The 22,375-nt window shown below is 37.9% G+C and overlaps 1 long non-coding RNA gene across 3 annotated transcripts in view; it reads left to right on the top strand.

The window, feature by feature from the left end:
- The window catches only part of LOC309666955, a 148,288-nt gene that overhangs the window by 62,496 nt on the left and 63,417 nt on the right, over window positions 1-22,375 (top strand). The gene's annotated exons all lie outside the window — the stretch shown is intronic.

The raw sequence follows: 22,375 nt of genomic DNA, 5'->3' as shown, positions 1-22,375 counted from the left end.
GAGAGGCATTGTCTCATTTAATCTCACAATATTTCGCTGAGATGACTGCTATTATCAGGATTTATGAGAAAGTTGGGGTGCAGAGAGGTGAAGTAACTTGCTGGAACTAGCCAAATCGGTGAGCCATGGAACCAGGAGCTGAACCTAGACGAGCTGCTTACAGAGTGCATGACCTTAACACCACCCTTTGGGGCACAAGGTTTGTGGTGATGGAGTAGATCAGGTGGGCCAGGTGATGAGGCTGTGAAAATTGCAGGCTGGGAGAGTGTAGATAGATCCGTTAGGCGATCGGAGACCTCCATGATCAGGGAAAGCATGGGCTTGCAGGTCAAACTGATGAGCCTTTTGATTCAGCTCTGGTCCTTACTGGAAGAGTTGCTTCTTCATTTTAAGGCTCAGTTTTCTCTTATTATAAAATGGAAATAACAAAAATAGCAAAAACAAAACTTTTAGGATTGTAGTGAGGATTATACATAATGTATGTAAAGCAATTTGTATAGCACTTGGTAATGCTTGTTGCGGGTACTCAGCTAATGGATGGTTGCTGTTGATTTAGTGTAGATGATTAAACTTGGGTGAAGACTTCTGTAAAAGGTGGGAACCAAGGGCAAAATACTGAAAATGGAATTTTGGGAAGATAGAGATGGCTGCATGGGGTATAATGGACTAAAAAAGGATGGGATGGGCTTCCCTGGTGGCGCAGTGGTTGAGAATCTGCCTGCCAATGCAGGGGGCACGGGTTCGAGCCCTGGCCTGGAAGGATCCCACATGCCGCGAGGCGGCTGGACCCGTGAGCCACAGCTACTGAGCCTGCACGTCTAGAGGCCGTGCTCCGCAGCGGGAGAGGCCGCGATGGTGAGAGGCCCGCGTACCGCGATGAAGAGTGGCCCCCGCTTGCCGCAACTAGAGAAAGCCCTCGCACAGAAACGAAGACCCAACACAGCCAAAAATAAAATAAATAAATAAATAAATAATTAAAAAAAAAAAAAAGAATAGCTTTACTGCTTTAAAAAAAAAAAAAAAAAAGGATGGGATGGAGGGGCTAGATGTGGGTAAATTGAGTACCACAAATTAGGATTTTCCAGTAATATAAGGATATATGATAAAGAGTGTCTGGAGTGGGCCAGTGGCGGTAGAAACATACAGGAAGGAGTAGACCTGAGGAGGAAGAATTGACAAGATACTGTACATAGAAGCCAAGAGAAGAGGCAGTGAAAAACAGCCAGATGTTCTGAAGATCAAAAGGCTAAGATAAAGGTAATACCATTGAGGAAAAACCTGGGGAAACTGAGAGAGACGTAGTTCTTGGGTGCATGGTGACAAATTCTGTTGTTGAAATGAAGAGAACTAAGAGTTGAGAAAAAGATTGAGAAGAATTTAAACAGTGGAATTGAAATAATTTTTTAAGCCAGTGATTCCATTGATTTTGATCTTGAGAGGATGGAATTTTTGGCTGTAGCTTTTCTGCTAAAATTTTGAGGGAAAGGAGAGCCAAGAAATACGGCTGCCTAGACCTAGTGCCATCTTTGTATTAAAAGGAGCTGAAGTCATAGGAATGGGTAAGATTGGATTTACAAAGAAAAGAAACAAGATATTGGGTTGGCCAAAAAGTTTGTTTGGGTTTTTCCGTAAGATGTTAGATTCACATATGGAGATCACATAGGGGTAGATCCGGTCTGCTTACAAACCAAATCCCTTCCTATATGGGTTCAATGGTATTCTTCCTCTGAAGCCTACCAATTCTGAGACTGACTCAATGATTTTTCAGATTTTCACTTTTGGGGTTTATTTTAGAATAAAATTTTAAGGCCATTGTGTTTCTTCTGTTCTTTTGCTTCAAGAGTAACAGGATAGAATGCCTTGCCAACATCAAAGGGTTCAGGAGAACTATTTCTGTTTTTCCAAAGGGCCTAATAAGGAAGCAACTTATTCTCTCTGAGGAAAATGACACTTCACAGAGGCCAAATATGTTTCTGTAGATTGTAAAGGATAATAATATTGTTCCAATTAAGCTCTTCCTGCTCACAGTATAGAGGCCAATCTGACCTTATACAGATAGGACAGTAGGAGAAAAAAGATGCTATTGCCAAAAATGCTGTCACCTGAAAGATAAATGTCACAAATAAGCAGTTGCCAAAAAACTCTAGAGAAGCTAGAAGCATCATTTTATTTTTTCAAAGAGATGAATAGATGAATTTGTAAATTGAGAAACTATAGGGAGCTAGAATCAGGGAATTTGAAAGTATCCGCCATGCCGAGCCAAGTGACCTTTCTCAGACTCTAGAGTTTCTTATTTTCCAATAACAAAGCGTAAAGCCCTCAGGCAAACAGTCCTAGAAAAATTTTTTTATTATCAGCTCATAAGATGAAGTTAACCCTGAACTCTTAAAATGTATTTGTTTTACTATTAGTGATGGCTTCTAGAAGGTTTCCCCAGAATTTACCTGCCCTAAAAATGGTCAAGGCCAGGTTCTAATTAAGGTCCATGTTTTCCCCTTTCTTGCAGACTTATAAAGAAAGATGGAGAACAAAAACCCCAGGAGAAGCCTTGCTTTAGTTCATCTGTGAACTGTAGTGTTGTCTATTTATGTGTTTTTAAAATATGCAGTGAAAAATTATTTCTACAGTCAATGAAATATGTCAGAGGTGGGAAGGAAGAGGAAGTCACCACCATACTTAAAATTCACTTAGCTTGGCTGCAGGCTTGGCATAAGATTAGCTTGCATAGTGATGTTTTTCTCTCCTTAAATGCTCAAATTTTATTCTCAACCATTAATGTAAATGTTCACGGTGAAGGAGCAGTAAATGCCCTGGAAACTTTTTTTTTTTTAATTAAAGAAATTTTGCCTGTTTAAGGAAACAAATGTACTTGGGAAAGAAATATAGTACAATTTCATACCCATTGATCAGGCATATACTCATGCTACCTGTGGCTCTTTTGGAAAACTCTCTCATTGGAGATTGCTAATTTCTATTCTGTGATATATTATACAGTGATATAATATATTGACTTTAGAGGGCAGATTGTAGCTGTATGGCTTCTTTGGTTGATGACTGCCAAGTATGTCAGTCACGTCTATGGTGGTAAAAACCCTTGATCCAGCATCCTACAGGGGCATTTTCCCAAGTGACATCCTCACACTGCAGTGGTTTCTCATGGAGATTTACCCCTTCAACTCTCTTTTCCTTCCAGGAAAAAGGTTCCAAAACGGCTCTTTCAGTTGTCTAGATTTTCTTATACTTGGGTTGATTGGGAATCTATCAGTCCAAATGTTCAATCCACAGAATTCTTTTTAAAAGTAACATCTTACAGGGAGCCCCATGGAAAAAGGAGCTTCTGGGAGGTGGTGCTGGGGAGGGATGCAGGTGCAAGGAGATGGGAATGACAGTGTTAAACAATTTCTGACTCTAACACCCAATTCTAATGCTGTGCTGTCCTGTATTGCTGCTATCTGTGAGAAAGAGATGAGAAATAGCACCCCAGTTCTTCTTACCTCATGAGTTTCTGTTCATGAAACAAGAAGAATGATTTCAACTCAGAGAACAGCCTTTGCCTCTCAGGCATTATGCTAGGAATGGGTGCTAGCTCTTGTTTCTCCATCTACCCATGCATGCCCTGAATCTCTTATTCTTGCAATAAATGAACAGCAATCCTTGTCTTTATTCTTTGCCCAACACTGTACAAAACATAACCTGCTCTTGTAGAGAATTACTAAGCTAACATGGATGCTGTATTCCTTCTTTGGAGGAAATAAAAAACATATTTCTTATTAAAGGGCCAATATTTCTGAAAAGGTTCAATAGGAGGTTACTATAAAAAAAATTCTAGCTGCTTAAATGTAGGGTGCTGAAAAGAGTCAAACCCAAGAAGATTCCTTTGCTCTGTGCTTATTTATTTTCACCATATTGTGAATTAGATAGCTTTGTTTGCTTCAAGCTTTTGTATTTTATTTTGTTTTTCTGACTTGGTTCTTTGATTTCATAAGTTATGTCAAACCTGATGACTCTCCTTTTTTACATGTTCTCTTTCATTTGCATCATTGCTGGCTTAAAAGCGGGCTCATTCTCACAGATATTTGTTACTTATTTATGTACTTATTTAGCAATTTGGTTAAGAAATGTTGATCTTTTCTTATGCCGGTTTGCCTCTTCTATCACTTATCTGGTCTATTTTAATTTTATTTATTTATAGGCTTGCACTTTCTTGTTGACACTAATTTTTAAAAAAATATTTATTTACTTATTTATTTTGGCTCCGCTGGGTCTTAGTTGAGGCATGTTTAGTTGTGGCATGTGGACATCTTAGTTGCGGCATGCATGTGGGATCTAGTTCCCCGACCAGGGATTGAACCCGGGCCCCCTGCATTGGGAGGGCGGAGTCTTACCCACTGGACCACCAGAGAAGTCCCTTGTTGACACTTCTTTTAAAATGAAAATGTTCAAATTACAAATTGTATGACCTTTTTTCTAGTTCTTAGATTTATGAGGGTTTTATAAAAAGAATTTATTGTTAAAAAAATATTGGTTTGAAAAATTAGCAAAACAGTAATTACCTGTTGAAAAAAGTTGGAAAAAATACAAAGGTGGAAGAAAGGGCACAGAGTGAAACTTTTTTTATATTCCCTTAATTCTGCTCCCCAGACGCAATCACTGTAAACAGTTTGGTATATACACTTCCAGATATTTTTCTATGTCTAAACAAATTTATCTCTGTCTCTATCTACGTATCATATATTTTTTAAAACAAATGGAACATACTATATGCAGTCAATTCTCATTATCTGTGATAGTTACATTCTATAAAGTTGCTGTGAATACTGTATTAGTGAATGACTGCTCCTAGGGAAAATACAGGGTTAGGTTCCTAGGAGTCTCTGGTCGCAACATGTTTGTTAGCTGATCAATAAATAATCTTGTTTTATATGTATTTCTATTTAAAGGTACCTTAGTCAATATATATTGTTAATTCACTAACCTTGAACTCATGGCCAACAGCACTGTGACTCATGCCTGAACGAAGCTCATCTAACATATGTATTTTCTTTGTAAAACACAGAATTCTTGTGCTTAAGAACACTAGGCATCACTTTTACACTATGTTAGGGGGCCATTTAAACAGCAAAATCAAATGCAAAAAACGTGGCACTAAGTAGACCATGAGAAGGACACACGTTTATAGTATGAGAGCTGAAATAAGAAGACAGAGAGTCACCTTGTTCAGCCTCAGATGAAGATGCACATTGGGTGACTCAGATTTTTTTGCTGCTCTGTGCATACCAGTGAATGATTGTCAAAGTGCGGCAAGTGTTGATTATGGGGTTACAGATAAATTTTAATGAGTAGACAATTTGCAAATACAGAATCTGTGGATAATGAGGCTTGACTGAGTATCTTTCTGCAGTGTGTTTTTCGTTCCTTATAATAATTGATGGACACCCTTCCATGTCATTGCACATGGTGTTTAGTTCATTCACCCCATGTTTGTTGAGCACCTCCCAGGTACTGTGCTTAGTGCTGGGATACTGTGCTGAACAAAACAGAGCAGAATCTGTGTTCATAGAGCTTACATTCATTATGAATAGATAATATAATGCTAGGTGGTGCTCTGAAGAGAAATAGAACAATGTTAAGGGTAGAGAATGACAAAGAGGGTGATTAGCTCGAGTGGTTAGAGAAGGCCTTTCTGATGAGGTGACATTTGAACAAGATTTGAATGAGCCAAGCAGATCAAGAAACTAATGATTATGTTTTAGGGCTCCTTACCCTGTAGCCCTGGAAAGGGTTCTAGTGGTGGCCTTATGTCTTTGTAAAATTGCAAAATAATATATTTTTACTGCAGTCAGTTACGACCACTGCCTTTTTTCCTCTCCTACTTCCCCTCTGGCATCTTTCTCCTTGTATTGCTGGCTGTGAGCATTTTTGGGACTAGGCTAAGGCAGTGGTGTGCTGGTAAATGTTTAACAACTGATGCTCAGGAAACAAAAGCTCTAGTTTGTAGCACTTGTCATTTTCTGTGGTGTAGATACTCCTATTATGGACAATTTCAAGCTATCAGCATGAGGTCACAGAAAGCAGATTTGGCAAGAGATGTCCAGTAGTATGTCATTATGTAGTTTTATGTAGTATTTCCATCATACAGATACAATAGATGTAACTTCAGGAACATAAATTAACATGTTCCTGTGAACTTTGAGTTTTCTGTAACGTGGCAGTTAGATCTAGAGACTAGAGACTTGATCAGATTAAGGTTTGAGTTTTTTTTTTTTTTTTTTTTTTGGACCAGACTATGTCATTGGTAGTATCAGTCTAGCACACATGTCCGTCGGTAGATCTATAGTATATAATAGTCTTGCCTTAAATATTTACCAGCCTTAAAGTCAAAGGGCAGTTATAAATGATTTGTTGAACATTTTTCTGGAACAATGAGTCTATAAAAACAGATAAATCTAGTTTGCATTTGTAGGGATGTTATATTATGACCATAATCTTCTCAAGAAGTAGCATGACTGACCAAAGTGATTCTGATTCTGGAATCTTGGCCATACAGGTAGAGGAGATGATGTCATTTCTAGTCACTGGTGAACAAGTAGAACAATCTAAAGTCTTTTGTGTTGCTCAGTGTTGAGGTTAAGGGATTGAAGCTATTTCTTATAGATACCTTGATTTTTAAGGTAAAGGAAATAGTACCACATTTCCTTGTTGCTATACAGCAGGAAAAACTGATAAGGCTATGAGGGATGCTTTTTGAACAGTGTTTCCACCTTTTTGGGTGCCTATGGGATCTCCTCTATGGCTCGGCCTTGGTGTCTTCATGACTATAATTTTTGGCTCGGCCCTTTCTGTTCTGGGAGTCTCCGTCTCCCTTCCTGCCTTGCACTCCTGAGGTATTATTGCGCAGTCCATCTATGGCTCTGCTCTGGTTGGTAACTCTTAAATTTGACAATCTTTTTTCCTTTGCCTTCCAGTATTGACACCACCACCCTCTCCCTATCCCTCAACGAATACACACAAACCAGCATATTCTCATTCTTCTGCTGTAATCATGGATTACCCTAACTTCTAATACAAAAGTTCCACGGGTCTGCAGTGAGGCACTGCTGATATAATAGGAGACAATGAAGGTCAGGAACAGCATCCAGCTTCAAGAGATGGATATGGAAGGAATGAAGAAATCTGAGTGTCTGGGGAACAGGTTTGGGATCATCCAGCACCCATGACTGGGCCCCAGATAGAGAGTAGACATCCAAGAGACACAGAAAGAAGAATGACCGAGTAAGCCAAGTGCCTTTTCCCTTACTGACTTTGAGGTCAAGTTTAGGGAAACTTTACGCCAATTTTATGAAAATGTTTAGGGTTCTGTAAACTTCCTGGCATTTTACCCATAGGACATGATGACACATCTCCCTTGCTGGTTGGGAATGTTGGAGAGAGGCAGAGAGAGTAGTGATGCAGAGTCTGTCAACCTGGGCTCTCAGTGGCTCTGAGGCTAGCAGTGCACTCTGCATGACCACTACGGGCCACAGGCATAGGGGAGAGCTGGTACCGGGCACCTTTTGGCCCAGTGTTGTCCATGTCTGAGTCAACTCTCAGAAGCCCTGTCTGCCAGTGGCTTAGCTCTACTACATTTTGAAGTTGAAAGTAATTTGCAAGGTGCACACTAATGATCTGTAGCATGCTCACAAGGGCTAGGCCCATGGACGTCCTCCCAAATTATTCCTTACTGATAATTAAACCCAGAGTCTGGAGTATAGGTGTGAGGTGGGCGTTACTGGTACTCTGCCCAGAGCTCTGCAGAACACTTTTAACTGTCTACGTGTTCCTCTCCTGAGTTCTGTGTTATTTTGCTTTGACAAGCCCACACTTGAAACTGTCTTCAGAGGCCAGCTCTCGGGCCACCAGTGCCATTTTGGCCACAAGTACAAAAAGCTGCAAGTGTCTGGGAGCTTAGGTTCCTTGGGGGAAGCCCAAAGCTAGGGAAGCTAGGGAGAGTCTGCTGTAGGAGCAGAAAAGCCCAGCTTACTTGCCTCTAGTTGGGACAAACTCTGGGGCAAAATACAGTCTCCAGGAGCTGTGTAGGATCCAGCTGAATCTACCTTCTGGGACTTTGCCTGCAGTGGCACCCTTGTTTGGCTGCTACTACTTCTTTTTCTTCCCTGTTGCTGTTTCCTTCATTCTCTTCTTGGCTTGTCCTGAGAGAATTTTTTAATAAGTCACCCATACAGGTATTCTTGTGTCAGGGTGTGGTTCTGGGGAAACAGTGTAAGATAAAGGGCCATACTCAGCCCTCAAACAGCTGCTATGGTGCAGGACCCCCTGTCTCCATCCTTCATGACTTAGGCCTCAGGACTGGGCTCTGACTTTAATAATGCCATGGTCTCCTTACTTCTCCGGGTTGGGGCCACAGACCCTTCAGGTCTAGGACCCTGCTCGTATGACTGAAACCCAATATCCTTTCTTATTCTTGCCAGTTTCCCTTCCTAGGGTTAGCATTTTTTTCCTCTATTCCTCAACTGTTTAGGAAAATTCTTACACGGATGGACAGAGTTCGGGGAAACCCTTTTGCTCCCAGCTGGTTCCCACATATTTGACCATCACGCAGAGTCACCACAGCTGAGACCTGCTTCTTGATTTGGACCTTCTAACGCTGATGATTTCTAGAATCATGCCTGAGTTGGTGACATACTCCATGGTGGCCATTGCTGAGCTGACCTCAGAGGACAGATCTATCTGCTTAGCCCCCATCCTGCCCCACTTGGCATCTTCTGCCTCCTAGCCAGCTGTGTGGTAGACTTCTGTGCATGGCCCCTGGTTAGTAAACTTGTGAGGACAGCAGCTGTATCTATTATCTATTTTAACCATTAAATCCCTAGTATTTATTGCAGATCCAAATTAGTAAATAAGTATTGCATGAATGAATAAATGAATGTTCACCTAAGTTACGGTATAAGATTCTATTAACTCCCACATTTCTTTCTTGGCATGTCTGAAACTCTGCTGCTGATACTTTAATATAATTTAGGATGTTCCCAACAGGGTGGACAAAGTAGCTTTGGCAGAGAGTACTCAAAAATGATGCACATATACATACCCAAGTGCCATCCTCAAAGCAGCATCGTGTGGGATGATGGGCTCTGGGTCAGCCAAACCTTAGACTCTATGGCAGTTCTCTTTTTAGTAATAGGCACTAATATTTACACTGTGTCACTATGTACCAGGGAGTGTCCTAAGCACTTTACTTAAAATAATTCATTGTTTAACCCTCACTACAACCCTATGAGGTAGATAATATTATTGTCATTCCCATTTTAGAGATAAGGAAATTAAGGCTAATTGGCTCAACAGGTGGTGGCAGAATGGAGATTTGAACCTGGGAGGTCTGACACCAGGGGATATGTGCTCAATCTCTGTAATACCCACCGCAAAATGATGTGACTTCTGAGGACTGCCTGGGGTAATACAGGTGAAGGTTTTAGCAGAAAGTGGTTCATGGTAGGAATTAAATTAACGCTGGGGAGAAAGGCAGGGCATCTGCCTCCTTCTACTTTTTTTCTCCCAGGCTGTCTTTTAAAATTTTTTTCAATTAATCTTTTATTTTGGATAAAGTCAAATATCTAATTGTTTTCAATAGTAAAGAGATTAGTATAATGTAGCTTCATATAACTTCAATAAATATGAGTTCATAGACAGTCTTGTTCCATCTATACCTCTTTATACATTATTTTGAAGTAAATCCCCCTCATCATATTATTTCATCCATAAATATTTCAGTGTACATTTCTAAAATATAACAACTCTTTAAAAACACATAATCAAAATACCATTATATCTAAAAACAATGAAAAATAATTCCTCAACATTATTGATCATCCCAGCCACGTTTACATTTCCCAGTTGTTGCTCATACACTTCTTTTTCCCCACGAGTTCATTTGTATGAAGTAGGATTACAAATAAGGTCCATAAATTGCAATAGGTTGCTAGGTCTTTTAAGTTTCTTTTAATTTATAACTCTCCTCCACAATTTTCCCTCTAGTAATTTGATTGGGAAAGAACTGGATTGTTTGTCCTGTGGGTTTCCCAGGAAACTCTTCCCTTGTGTGGATGACTGCATCTTCACGATGATGTTTACCTTGTTCCTCTGTTTCCTGTTTTTCTTATACTTTGATAGATCTAGAAGCTTGGTCAGATTCAGGTTTTTGTTTGTTTGTTTTTGGCAAGACTACTTCATAGATGGTGATGTCTACTTCCTGCAGGAGGTACAAGCTTTCTGATGTTTCTTCTTTTAGCATGTTGGTTGTCATTGATAATTATGCCTAAACCGATTCATTCATTAGAGGTTATAAATGGTGTGACTCCACTCCCTTTATTATACAGAAGACTTCTATGTAGGGAAACTTCCCCAATTAACTCTGTTTACTACGATTTACAGTTCTTTTAGGGAAGACAGAATAAATGCTTGATATCTCCCCTTTACTAGTTTTCAAATAATGTATTGTTTCTTGATTATGGATTCAAATAAGTCCATTTTCAACACTTTTTAAAAAAAGATAAAACACTTCAAATTTGTAGAAAAGTTGACGTAGTATGCCCCTTACCTAGATGTGCTAGTTGTTAAAATTTTGCCACATCTATTTCATCTATCCCTCTATATATGTAGAAGCTCCTGAAAGTAGGTTGTAGACATCGTGACAGCTCAGCCTTAAATACTTCAACATATATTTCCTAGAAATAAGAACACTTTTCTACATAACCACAATACTATTTTTATAAGAAAGAAATTTAACATAAATATACTATGTAACAATTAATCCATATCCTGTTGTCCCAATAATGTCCTTTAAAACTCTCTTTCAAAAATCCAAGAACCAATGAAAGATCGTGCATAATATTTCATCATGTCCCTTTAGTCTTTTTTACGCCCTTAGATATTTCCTCTTGGGGAGATAGTAACCAAAGTTGGCCTGACCCAGAGCCCGTAATCCTGCATTATGTGGCCTGGGGGCGTCGGGCATGTATATTACATAGGTGATGCTGTATACTTCTCCTTGCATCCTATCAGGAGTCCTATAACGTCAGTTTGTCCCAACCCTGGTGATGTAAAACTTGATTCTTTGGTTAAGTTGAAGTGTGCTTAATGGCACACTTCAAAGTGAAATTTGAATAGCCCAGTAGGAAAAGACACTTCAAAGTGAATTTGAATAGCGCAATAGCAAAGGGAATTTCTTCTTTGTGACTAATAAGTAATACATGGGATAGCATTTTTAGATTGTTTGGGCCTTCTGCCTTCCCCAAAGGTGTTAGCATCCACTTCTGATCTTGCCTGAATCAGTTATTACATTGGTGGTTGCAAAATGGTGATTTTCTAACGTTGATATGTCTCCTGTAGCTGATATTCTTCTGTGAAAAAGAGCTTTCTCTACTTCACCATTTTTTGGAGTAACACTATTGGCTCACAGATTCTTTTTTGATTCAATGCATTGTAAACCATTAACATTGTTATTCTTTTTTCATGTTTAAATTGTTCCAAATTGGGCCTACGTGAGCTCCTTCAAGATGGCTCCTGTGTTCTTTGAAATATATCCCCATTGGTCTTTGAGCCCTTCCTTGCTTCCTGGCACAGCTAGATATTCTGGCTCACCTTGTCCCCCAGTGCTTGAGTCAGCAGCTTCTCCAAGGAGCCCTAGTTCTCTTCTGTGAACAGTGGTCTTTAGAAACTCTGATCTGGGTGCCAAGCCTGCTTATTGCTATTGAAGTGTTGTTACTTCAGGCCCTGTCAGTAGGAAAAGCTGGGAGATACCTTTTTTCCCTTTTTGTTAAACCAGGAGATCATACTAAGCAATTCCAGGGTCCCTTACCTTTCCCTGTTCCACATTTGTATCTTCCTTCTACCACAGTGAGAACCTCGGTTCTGAACGCTATGAATAAATTTGTTCATTCTCTCTATCCCATAATATTTACAAATGTTTTTAAAGAATTATTGTATCAATACCTCTCCCAACAACAGATCTACAGTAAAGCTCAAAATGCCTTCATAACTTTTTGGTTTTTGGTCCTCAGTCTGTCTCCCACTAAAATAGGATTTCTCAACCTGAACACGCTCTGTGTTTGGGGCTGGATAGTCCTTTGTTGTAGGGAAGTTTAGCGCCATCCCTGGGCTCCCTAGATGTTGGATACCAATACTCCCTCCCAAACCCCCAGTGGTGGCCATCAAAGATGAATGTAAACATCATCAAATGTCCCTGGCGGCCGGGTAGTGGCAAAATCACCCTCAGCTGAGAACCACTTCACAAAGAGGGTACATGCAGCCTGAGTTCTGTTTTCAAAAGCTATTTAAATTAAGTTCATTATGCTGTTGTATTATCAATTTGATATACAGTTATATGATCAATTTGATACTGATTTATTTCTGTTTGTGTTCAACCTTAGCATTTTGCTTTTCTTTTATCATTTAAAAATTAAATTTAATCTTGTGAATAAATAAAACATCTATATGATTCAAAAGTAAAGACAACATAAAAAAAGATAAATGCAGTAAAGTCTCATTCCCATCCTTATCCCTGCCACTCTGTTCCTGCTCACCATCTACAGGTTAATTCTGGTTTATCTTTCTTACACAAACTATAGCATATTACATATTCTCGTTGCAACTTGATTTCACCATTACAAAATATATCCTGGATATCACTTCAAAGCAATTCATAGAGATCTTCTTCACTTTTTATAGCTGCTTACTACTCTGTTGGTGCCTGTTCCACAGTTTGTTCCCCTATCTCTTAGGGATGAGCATTTAGGTTGTTTCCAGTATTTTGATAATACAAATAAATTTCACAGTTAATAAGCTTGTGCACATGTTGTTTTGGATTTCTGAAGATGTGTCTCTGAGATAAATTCCTAGAAATGGAATTTTTGGATCAAAGGGTAGATGCATATGTAGTTTTGTTAAGGATTGCTAAATTCTCCTTCATGGGGTTTATCCTATTTTCCATTCCCACCAGCAAGATGTGAGAGAATGTGTTGTCAGCCTCTGAATCTGTGCCAATCTGATAGGTGAGAGAGAACATCAGTACAGAATTACTGTAGTGTTGACTCGTATTTTTTTATTTTGAGGAAAGTTGAACATCTTTGCATATGTTTATCTGTGACCCTTTCTACTTTGTGTGTGTGAACTATTTATCTTTTGCTCATTTCACCCTAAGTTTTTGTTTATTTCTTTCCTGGCATTTTCATTTTTACAGATATTAATATATTAGGTAGATTAGGTCTTTATTTGTGATATAGGCTTCAAATATTTTCTCCTTATTTGTCATTAGTCTTTTAATTTCACTTATAAATTTTTTTTGGCCAAGTTATTTTTTGAAAAATTTATTTAGATAAGCTTATCAATGCATTTTTTCATGTATGGATTTGAATCATAATTAGAAGGTTTTCCCCACACCAGATTATAAAGATAGTCACCCATGTTTTCTTCTACTACTTGAATTATTTCATGTTTTACATTTAAATCTTTAATATATGTGAAATTTATTCTGGTGTGTGGATCTAGCTTTATCTTTTTCTAAATAGGGTCACATTTTCTTCAACACTGTTTAATAGGAAGTCTTTATTTTCCCCACTGATTTGTGACATCACGTTTATCATATATTTCATGGTTCTATTTCATGATCTGTCTCTATTCACTCTATTCATATTAGAGTATAACACTTTCTTAATTATAGAGGCCTTATAGTATGCTTTAAATCTGCTATGGCTAGTCCTCTGTCTCTACATTGCTTTTTTTTTGCAGGGTTTTCCTAGATATTCTTGAAAGTTGATTGTCTTTTTTTTTTTTTTAATATAAATTTTAGAACCAACTTGACTAACTCCAGCAAAAGTTTATTGGTATTTTTATTGAGATTGCATTAAGTTTATATATATTAAGTTAAGGAGAACTGATCGATATCTTTATAATATTGAGCCATCCTATCCAAGAGAAAGGGAAATCTTTCCATTTTTTGAAGTCTATTTTCATGTCTTTCAGGAGTAATTTAAAGCTATAAAATTTTTCTCATGTAAGATTCACATATTACTTGTTAAATTTACTCCTAATTACTTTATCTTTTTTTTGTGACTCTTGCAAAACATTATATTTTCTAATTGGCTATAGTTTGTATATTTGAAGGCCACTGAGTTTTATATGTTAATTTTGTATCCTGATATCTTACTGAATTATTTTATTGTTTCATCTTATCACTGAATAGCTAAGGTTTTCCAGGGATTCCATCATATCACCTACAAATAGAGATAATTTAATTTTTATTTTAAAATTTTTATGCCATGTCTATCTGGATTCATCTGTCCTTTTGTACTCTCCAGTGCTGTCCGTGCTGTTAATACGGACTCAAGTTATCTTTGTCTTTTCTTTTTCAGTAAGGTACCTGAATGGGCACAAGTATGATATACTGCAGGCTCTACAGCCCCCCTGGGCATGATCTTAGAGATGGCATTCCAGAAAACAAGGAATGTGCCAGTATGTCCCCAGTTGAAGCTGTCACCTTCTCCTCCAAATCAGGTCTTCCACTGCATTTCTAGGTTATTCCTGGGTGTTCCTAAGCCTTGGCTTTAGCTCTGACTTTTCTTTCTCCTTCCACCTTCACATCAGATCATCTGCCAATTCATGCAGATTTCACTTCAGCAAACTTTCTTCTTTTTTCCTGGCATCCAATGGCTGGTCCACTTAATGCATACAAGGGCCCCAACCCACTGCTTCAATAGGAGACCTTTAAAGGGCCATCCCAGCTTCAGAACCTCATCTGGGATTGGCTCAAGTCCTCTAGTAGTCTAGTGACTACATTTCAGTTTAACTTTTCTCTTTGTCCAATCCTAACTTCCTCACCGCCTAGAAAGTGTTTCTGAGTGCACTCCCCAATAAACTTCTTGCGTAAACATCTCAGAGTCTCAGCATAATTCATGGGGAATTCCATCTGTGGCATCTCCTTTTCATGCCTGCTGCTAGACCCAGGTATAGACCCCTACTATTTCTTAGAATATTGTAAAAGCTTTCTAACTGGCTCGTCTTCTCACTGGCACCCCTTCTATAATCAATCTACACAACTTTAGACAAATTATTTATCCTAAAGCATAGGTCAAATCTTGCTGTTTTCTTGATCAAAAACCTTAGAGGCTCCTTTTAATTTAATTTAAAAGGACCTCCTCCCTTGGCGGTCCCTTTAATTCGGTTCTTACTCCTTATTGTGACCTTCAAGGCCCTTCCCAATCTAGCCTCCACTATTTTTATCCATCATCCTCCATGCCAGTATAAGGATTCCATGCTCCATTTAAATTTGGCTGCTTGCAGTTCTCTGAATCTACCATAAAAATTTCTCCTTCCTACATTTGTGTCAATTTTTCTCTCTTCTGTTATCTTTTCTTTATCAAATTCCAACCATATTTCAAAGTCCATTTCAAGCATCACATTCTCCATGAAGATTTTCTTTATACCTCAATCAAATATCATCTCTTCCTCATTAGTTGTCCCATTGCAGTTTGTACTTCTCTTTGATACTGACCTGATTATATTGACTTGTGTGCTTATTTCAGCTTTTTATCTCCCTTCTCCATTGCCACCTGCACTGATGGAATATAATCTTCAGAGCAAGGTTTTAGCTAAATCATCTTTGTATTGCTTGAAGCAACAAGCACAATCCTTACTACAGGAGTTCAATAAGTTATTAATAAATTCAATGGAGTGTAAGCTGCCAATTTGTTTGGCATTTGCACAAATGCTTTTTATCTTTCCAGCTTAAAGTTTGGGGGAGGAGAGCTTCCTACTAGGGCAATATTTAACAGAGATTAAAAAAAATGAAATCATATTTACACTATCTTTTCCAGTGCAATTTTCATTATAAGAAGATCCCTGAATTTTCCTTTTAAAAAGTTTCTAAAACTCAGTGTGGAATGGTGGCCCCATAGAGTAATGGCCATACCCTATTAGATGTAGGCAGACACTATGACTAGGAATTCCCGAGGGTGAAGAGGAGAACCATGAGACCATGTAATCAGATGATGTGACCTCAAATCCATGGTGCAATTCGAAACACAGCTGTGGGGCAGGAATCTGGAACCAACCATAAGTCTCTTTCTCTCCTGTTTCTATTCCCCAGTTGAGGTGGTGTGCATTTTAGTTTTCTTATTCTGCATGGGCAGTTTCACCCTTATCAAGATAGAGCTTTTCTTTTTCCATGCACCTTAGCCTCATTTTTATTCACTAACATCTCTTTCTCAGCCAAATGAGAACAGTGATTTTTCTAAAGCATTCTTGATTGATATTTGATCTTGCCCATAACACCGCAGTTAGAGACAGTGCAAGTAGGGCACTAATTAAAAATAAGTTTTTGGTGTTAAAAATAATATTTATGCAGGCAAAGTGTAGAAAGAAAGAAGTAAAATTGAAGGAGATATCATACACCTCAAGATACACTTTAAATTTTATCCATCTGTTTATGTCATCCTATTTCTCAGAGTAAGCTAACTACAAATAGTATAGTACTAGATTGTTAACTTCTCCTTTTGGGGGTATAGAGGTTGAGTTTTCAACAAGCAGAGTGTGGTTACGGTTGGCTAGAACAGTACAACGTTTTGTTTACATAGAATCTTTCCTTGAAAGAACTTTGAGTGCTTCACAAGCATTGCCTCATGAATCCTTCCAACATCCTTAGGAGGTGAATGGAGTTATTGTTCCCATTTAATTAATGGAAAAATTAGAAAAGAGAGGGTTCGAGTTTCATATTCGCCAGTGACCATACAAATATGACCTATATAGCCTTTCAGTTCTTGATGCTGTATTTATACCTGTATAAATGATAACTCCCTGTTCTGATTTTATGCTATTGTCATTTTTCTTTGCTTTTGCATTAGACTATTTAAAAATTATCACATAGAAACTTTTCATAAATATTCTGCATTATGAGGTATCATCTTTAAACTTTTGCTATTGTAGTAGTCCTACTGGAACAGGGCCTTGTTGTCAACCCCATTTATTTAGAGGTTGCATCTTAGTTGCTTTAGCCACCAGGAATATAGCCACAATCTCAAATTTGAACTAAGACTGGTCCTAGGTGGGGAATTGCTGTCACAAAACCCATGAACTTTGCTTTGTAGAAGATAGCACTAGTTCAATCACTCAAGCAATATGTGTAGAGTAAAGCAAACAATAACAGGACACCAATCTACTGACATTAGTAAGGAAATGACACCTGAAAAAGGAGAGTGAGTTCTAAAAAGCAATCTGCTATGGATCGTGAGAGTATACGAGGGATTGTGAATATTCTCAGAAGCAAAAAAGGCTGTTTAAACGACAACAGCCTAGTAATTGAATCTTGTTTCTAGTCCTTTTTGCACAGTAGTTTGGGAGTGTTCCCTTACATAGCTCTGAGACAAGAAACAAAATGGAGCGGTAAATATGCAAAGTTAATTTGGTGTGCTGATAGTTCTTAGTGAATTTCAATTAGCATTAAGTTATATTTTGTATCTTTATGAGATAAGACATTTATAATTCTCTGTTAAAGACTAATATCAGAAATGGTTAAAAAAAAAAAAAAGCCCCTAAAATAATACATATCAGAAAACAAAGAGCTCCTCCTTCCCTCCAAAAAACAATGAATTGTCTTTTATCCAATATAAGTCTGGAGTCTGAACCAATCAGTGAGTGAGATGTATACTTGCCCTCAGACAATTGTCAGAGGGTCTTGACCTTGCTGCTAATGATCTGTTGACAGGAACACCTGGTGATGGTAACAGAGGTGAGTATTACCAGAGAAGAAGGCATGGGGGCCTCACTGAGCTACTTTAGGACAGAGAACAGTCGATGGGTGCCAGTCAGACCCCATTAATTGACCTTTGTTAAGTTCCAGGCTCTAGATTTTATAGACTCTACTTGGTGTGGAATAAAGTTTATCTACACATAAACTTATTCCAAGGAGAAAATCTGATTGTACCCTTTCTGTAATCCTGCACCTGAGTCTTTAAAATCACAGAATATTTTGGATTCAGTGTTCATTGGATCATTTGTCATTATGGCAAATAATTTTGGGGTCTCATAGCACTTGAAAAACATGTTTTGGAGATTCTGTTTAACATTCTGGGTGGAGTGGTTTTTCAAAGGCTCAATCTTGAACACAAAGCAGAGCTATAAAACCAGTGATTAGCAATGATGCAACAACTTCCCAGTTATGCTGAGTATGCAGTGTTCCAAATGCTTGAAGCCCATGCTGGCCTGACACGTCTGTCTCTCACTGTATGTTGACAAGAAGAGGGCTAAATCGTGTATGCTACACATTTATAATCTTCATCCGAACAAAGTCAGTTTCTGCAAAATTTATTTGATAACGAGAATTTATATGTGTTTCTCTTTTGAAAAATTATGAAATATTGCATAGATATAAAATAAGAAATATAAAGTATAAATTATAACAATAAAATTATACCCTTGTGTTTACCATCTGGTTAAGAAAGGAAATATTTCTAATTATTTGAAGCTCCCTATAATTATTTCCTACTCCAGAGGTTAGCCACTATCTTGACTTTTGCATTTATCATTTTCACCCTTTTCCTTACAATTTATATATATAAAACTGTGATATTATGTACATGGTAAAACTAATATTATGTACATAGTAAAACTATATATGCATATAGTAATATACATGTGGGAAAACATATGTAAGTGGCAAAACTGTAAAGAAAAGGCTATATATATATACACATATATAGTATTAGCTATAACAAAATAGTTAATAGTTTCACAAGTTTTCTAACTTCATGTGGAAGGTATAATGTTTTATGCCTTCCATGGTTTGCTCATTTATTTAGAATTTTGTTTGTGAGATTCATTCATATGCATGTAGCTCATTAATTTTCTCTGCTGTAGAGTATTCAGTTGCATAAATATACCACATGTTATCTGTTTACTTCCTTTTTGACTTACATCCAGGTTGTTTGCAGCCTATCAGGAACATTCTTATATATGTCTCCTGGTGTTCACAAGGAAGATTTTCTCTAGAGTACAGAAAGTGGAATATGCACACCTGCAACTTTCCTAGATAATGCCAGACTGTTTTTCAAAATCAGGGAGTCAATTCACACGCCCACCAACAGTGGCTCGTAGTTCTCATTGCTCCACATTCTCTCCAACGTTTAAAGAGACCTTCAAGTTCTTGCCAATATAGTGGGTGTGAACTGGTATCTTGTAGTGGATTTAGTATTATTTTCCTTTGTTTCTAAAAAGGTTGAGCTTCTGAGTATATGTTTCTGCTTTGGTTAAATGTCTGCTCATTTTGTATGCCCTTTTTGTTATTGGGTTGTTAACTTATTCTTGTCTGTCTTTAGTCATTCTTTATATATTCTGGACACAAATATGTTTTTCATTATGTGTGTATATTGCAAACATTTTCTCCCAGGTTGTTATCTTTTCAGTTTCTTTTGACACAGTCAGTTATTTCTTTAAAATTTTTACTAAGGTAAACAAATAATTTCTACTCAGTATTTGAAGAGGTAAAATTGGATTAATTATAATTATATTAAATATATAGAATTTTTATTTGGACATAAGAATCAGAAATGGTACATTTGTGCTAATTATTTTAAAAGGCAAAATGGCAGATTTATGCTTCCTGACAGACTCTCCAGCACAACCTATTGAGATGATATCTAGTCTTAACCAAATGGGTTCCTTTATTTAACTGAATCATGTCCTCATTGTGGGCATATCCAAAAGGCCCGTACATAAACCAAATAGCAACACATCTCCTTCCTTTCAGCATCCAACTTCTGAGAAAAGTAGTCTATTCTTGTCTCCCCTTCCTTATAATCACTCACTCCTAATCCTCTGGTGATCTGGCTTCCCTGTGACTTGTTTGGAAACTGATCTTTCAAAGATTGCAGTGACCTTGCAGTTTCCAAATTCCATTTAGATTTGCCAGATTTAGCAAATAAAAATACAGAATTTGCAGTTAAATGTGAGTTTCAGATAAACAAAGAATAAATTCTTAGTATAAGTAAGTCCCAAATGTCCCAATATACGTCCCCAATATTTGCCCCTCAGCCCTCTCCCCCAAACATATTCAACAGAGCACAGAGTACTATCAGTGCCTCAAGTATTTATATTAATAATTCCCTCATAGTGATTGTAATTCTGGAGTGAAACAAAGACATGGAAATTTTGGTATTTAGTTCATGTGATACATTTATAGAGCAGTGAGCTCTGATTACGTTTCTTTCTAATCAGATGCTATTCCGCCCGTCTGCAGGCCTGAGATTTCCCCTCCCTTCAGCTGGATTCTCCCTAGAAGTATGATTGGGGAAGAAGATGAAGACTAACATAAATCATCCTGGGGGGAAGAGTTAGAGCCTCACAGAATGGCTCTAACCAAGAGAATTCAATTCTGAGGACAAAAGAGAAGGTTAGGCTGGGGAGGTGAGGATGGGGAGGGTGGGAAAGGCTTGGAACTGTGCCTGGGGCATGCCTTTCCCTCCTCCTCTAATCCTCCATCAAGCACTTTTACTTTTTCCCTAGCTGCTCCTATCCTCTGGAAGGAAATGCAAGAGACTAATAAACATAAACCCTGGAAATGGAAATTAAAGCAACAATAAAATATCTTGGAAGAGTTTCAAACAGGTGAGGGAATGTGGTCAAGAGCCTTTCTAAATAAATGTACTTTTGTTTGATTTGAACTTTTAACTGCAGTAATAATTTCAAGATGTAAATGATTTGAATTACAGATTTTCAATAACTTGGAAATGAGAGTAGTATACGATAAACAATGGCAACATTTAGCACTTAAAAATAGCCCAGCATGTCAAAAAAACAGAATTTCTAAAACCAAGAATCACTACTTCCTTCAGGGTTCTAAGTCTTTAGTCATTGCTTTAGGTATTGAAATTCAAGTGTTCATTTAAGATCCACCTTAAAAGTCATTGTATTCTTGAAGTCTTCACCTGTCTCAGTGGTCTCCATCACTGGCTCAGAGCAAATCTGCATTTTAATTTAGTCCTTATTAACTGTGACTGTGTACTGTAGTTTCTTACAAGTCCCTGTCCGCTCCTAGATCATCATTTCCTTAAGGGAAGAGTTCATGCCTCATTTGTCATTATTTCTCCACTATTCTTGGCCCTGGATTGTGCTTAAAGACTGTTGACTTGAACTTCAGTTGTTAGCCTTAAAGCAAAGAAGAAACAATTCATTTTGCTCAGCTGGACAAGCAAGGTTCTTGTACAACAATGTTATATATGTATTAGTAAAATAAATTGGCAATATATTCTATCTCCAAAATGATACCTTGATAATCTGTCTTTGAGTCCACACACATTCAAGGTTTGGAAAATACTTAAAAGTTTCAAAAGAGACAGTTGTATATTTGAGATACAAAGATGTATTTAAAAAGCAAGAGTCTAAAAAAAATGCTTGACCCGCTAAGCAAGGAAAGGTCATTTTTAAATGACGGGTCTTTCTCTTGTCTGAAAAGTCAGAAGACTTTTAATATGTCTGCAAGGAGAAATTTTGAGAAACAAGAAATGTGGCCTTTCCTCCAAAGGCTTCAGCTTATATATTATCATGGAGCCCCATGTCTACATGTGGAAACTGATGAAGTTAGGCAACTTGCCTAAAGGGAGTCATTGACTAGAGCTGGGAAAAATCTCCCAGCTTGTGCTGTAACCCGTAGACTGTGTTGACAGAAGTCAGGCTCCACAGACTGTTTTGTAAGTGTAATGTTAGCATAATGTTAGCAAGCAATAAAGCAACATCTGCTACAGACACGGACAGAGAAATCAGTTTTTTAAAAGCACAAAACAACCTGGGAGAGAGGAGGTAAATCTGAGAAAGATGAGCCCTCTGGTTGCTAACATTTTTATTGGAGACACAGAGAAATGAACAATTCAACGCCCCCAAGAGTAACTCAGGGAACTTCCGAGCCACCACAATTATCCGGCAGAAAGCCTCTCTATTCCTTGCTTCTAAACAGCCCAGTTTCCTTGTTATCTGACATGGACACAGCTTTATTGACATGATGGGAGGAAAGGGAAGGAGCCATGTTTCACATGGGGGAAGGTATATTGAAATAAACGTTGAAATAAAAAATAAGCCTGGCATTAAGAGAGTCGCTTAAAGAGTGTTCCTCCACAATGTTTCTATGAAAAAAAGTAAGCATGTCACTTAGATCATTGATAGAATGTTGAATTGCTACCATTGGCTTTTCACAGTTTGGATAAAATAGATGCCCAAATCCTAACACTCATTATGAAAACACATTTGGAAAATCCTTTTCATTCAGAGCAGACAACCTAGAAGCACTGTTTTAGCCGCAAGAATGTGTCCCTATGAATAGGACACCCAGAATCCCAGA

The sequence above is a fragment of the Balaenoptera physalus genome, assembly GCF_965194825.1.
Source record: "Balaenoptera physalus genome assembly, chromosome: 9".
Lineage (NCBI taxonomy): Eukaryota > Metazoa > Chordata > Mammalia > Artiodactyla > Balaenopteridae > Balaenoptera > Balaenoptera physalus.
This window is presented reverse-complemented; position numbering and strand designations above follow the sequence as displayed.